This window comes from Felis catus, chromosome D1 (assembly GCF_018350175.1).
Source record: "Felis catus isolate Fca126 chromosome D1, F.catus_Fca126_mat1.0, whole genome shotgun sequence".
Lineage (NCBI taxonomy): Eukaryota > Metazoa > Chordata > Mammalia > Carnivora > Felidae > Felis > Felis catus.
In genome coordinates, this window is record NC_058377.1 from 80,831,072 (window position 1) to 80,834,499 (window position 3,428).

The window sequence follows — 3,428 nt, forward strand, 5'->3', positions numbered from 1 at the left end:
TATTCCTTCGGTGACTTCTGGGTCAATCTAAGTTTCCAAGGCATAAAGTAGTTGTTATTATTGCTCTAGTAAAGATTATCCATAAGATATTGCCTACTTAATAATTTATTACACTCTAAAGGCTGATTCTTAGATCTTTAGATTATTGTTTTTATTAAAACAATTAACTGAAATTTCCTGCATTATGTACATGTTAAGAAACAAGCTGGCAAATGATGATGTGGTTTTTGTATTATTTCTGAGGTATTTAAGAATTTCAGCCAAATATATTATTTTTAGGTGACAAATATCTGAAAAGAGTCAAAGCTCCTACAAGAATGATGGAGAAAGGTGAGTAGTTATTGTATTAAATGACAGTTTCCATCCATTTGGAAGAGAGCCCAGCATTTATCCTGAATTTAATGCTGAGGTTTACAGACACCGTATTTATCATAGTGAGCTTTGTTGGAATTAGGCAGCAGTTAACTGAAATGCTTTTACATTTCACTGTACCAAAGTGAGTAACAAGCTCTGGATGTAAAGGAGGAAATCACTATCATAGAAAGGCAGTCTCTGATCTTGTTCACTAATGATAATTATAAAATATGCTAAGTACTTTCCATTGTCAGGCATTGTTCTAAGTACTTTTCATTTATTAATTCGTCTAATTCTTCAGTTAAATCTATGAAGTAGGTTTTATTACTATCTCCAGTTACAGGTGAATCATAAAGAGGCTGTGTGGTATTTGCATAATGGCATTCATAACAGACTAATCATTTTATTTTTCTGTTTTCTATTAATTGTCTCTATTTTTCATTTATTTTGTCTTTCTTCACTTCCTATAGGTTAAACATTATGTTTTAGAATTCCAATTCTGAATTATCTATAGTGCTACTGAGTGTAGTAGTTCTTTCTATTGTTATTTTAGTGGTTCTAGTTAGTTTACATATATTTTTAAATTTTAAGTATTTTTAGTACTTATAAAATATATTTTCTATAAATATACATAATACATATGCGGTGGGGTAGGGTCCACAATTTTTTCTCTAATATTTGTTGAGAGAGTATTAATTGCATTCTAAATAATAATATAGGTAGATTTATATAAATAAAAATTTTGAAAATAAGTAAAAATAACATCAGTTATTTTCTAGGAAAAAAAACCCTCCATATAGAGTTTTTATTTGTACTTAAAAGAAGGAAAAGTGAAATGACGGTGTACTTGATATTTCAGGAAAGAGTCCAAATGCATGTCCTAAGACCCTGAGATTACTCCTTGTCGGAGATGTGGTAACATGGGGCTGTGTGTCTGTGTCTGTGTTTGTACATGTACATGTGTGTTTGTGCAGACCTGTGTTTTCAGTCAGGTTATATTTATTTTCTTTTTGTTATTTCTTTTAGTACCTCAAACTGAAATTTATGGACATTTTTCACAAAAAAATCAGTGATTATGGATATTTCTTACCAAATATATATATACATATATATATATATATATATGTATATATATATATATAGTATACGTCATGCTTCTTTTTAAATGGTGCCATAAGAAAGACACACCAAAAACTCAAAATAGTCTTTATCCTAGGCAGAAGCACAAGTGAAAATTCCATATGTGTCCTTGGACACCCAATACCAAAGACATTCTACTCTCTAGCATCTCTTTATTATTTTTATACAAGAATATAAGTGAATACTCTTAAACTCTCCTTCCTCGAGGAGAAATGTCCTATTTTTATTCTTAATTTACACACTGGCAAAAATAGTAAAGAGTCTATTCTATAAGTTATTCTCTTTGACTTAATCAGAATGCTTCCTAATTCTTCAAAAGACTTTCTGAAGCCAAATGATGTTGCTCATCTTTCTGTGAAAAACATATTCTGAGAAATATGCTTTAAGACCTGACTTGATATCTGTCATAGCACCTGTATATGTATACCCATATACCACAGCCTGATCTTCATGCGCCTCTGCTGGCTTTGCTCTATCTACACACTCATTTCTCACCAAACCTAAATCACAGTGGTATTCTCATTTTCTAATTAGTTAGAGCATGTCTCAAGCCTCGTGATCAAACTGATGCTATTTCCTCACATCCTACACTCCTTCACTGATTGAAATCTTACTAAGTTATTTGAACTTAGCTAAATCCCAACATTGTCATGACATCTTCTTGGACTTCCAAGTACATATTAAGTGGTTTCTTCTTCCAAAACTGGAAATAACGTTGTCAGATTTATCGTGACACCTATTACGCTGACAGACACATCTACCTTATCCAATGCATTGCTGCATATTTTTTAGGTACAATAATAACTTCTTTTATACTCTACTACTTTTAGTGACTAGCACAATTCTTTGCATACTGCTGCACTTAATAAACATTTTCCAACAGGAAAAAAATGGTTTTATTTAAATAACTGCATCTTTTCAATCTTGTAGGTAATACTCTGCTTCTGTAAGAAACTCCTGCATAGTTTCTGACTAGAGAATTGTATTCTAGGCTGATTTTTTATGTGTCATCCTAAGTAATATGATAATAGTTACTGGGGACTACAATAGGAAATACAGTTAATTTTGCTCCCTGATAGTCTGGTAAGATAATCACCCCCATGGTATTATTTGGTTCTGCCTGCAAGTCAGGAACCCTGCTGAGCTATTTACAGTCTTCTGGGGACAGATGGTGAGGGAAGAGGATGGCAGAATGTTCATGATAATTTGTGAAAAAAGTGTTTAAAGGACAAATAAAAAAGAAGTCTTGGTCCTTCTGTGGGGCCAAGAGAATAAAAAGAACATAAAAATATTTCAGGTAAAGATAGGGAAGACCTATAATAGAGCCAACTAAGTATGAAACAAGGTGCCAGCAGAAGATGACTTTGGGTAATTCTCGAAAAGAGTATTAAAGTTAATAATTTGCTATGCCTATATCACTTGTTTTTATAGATAAGTCAGTTCTATTTAAAAGAACTAGGACTGGAAAAGCAAAAACAAAAAAAAAAAACAAAAAACTTGAAATAACCTAACCTTTAATATAAGAAATCACTACTTACTAAATATGTACCATGTACCCACATCACACGCAATCTTATTTAAGAACCATTACAAATATCTTGAGGAGATAAAATTATCCCATTTTATAGATAAGGAAACTGAAGCAATAATAAAAACAGTAAAAGAGCTAGTAAATATTTGTAACCACTCACAAAGCACTTCACTTTATATGCAAGGTTTCCTTGGAGTGGTTAAACCACAATTTTTAAGGTATTAGAACTAGTATGTGGCAGAGTGGGGTACAAACACCAATTGATACAACTCAAAAACCCTTGCTTCCACCACTGTGTTACGATGTAAATACAATCTGAAATTGTTCTGTATAGTCCCCAGTATTATATTCACTGGACTAAAAAGACCTTGTCCTTTTAAATATTAGAGAATAAGCTTTGGGA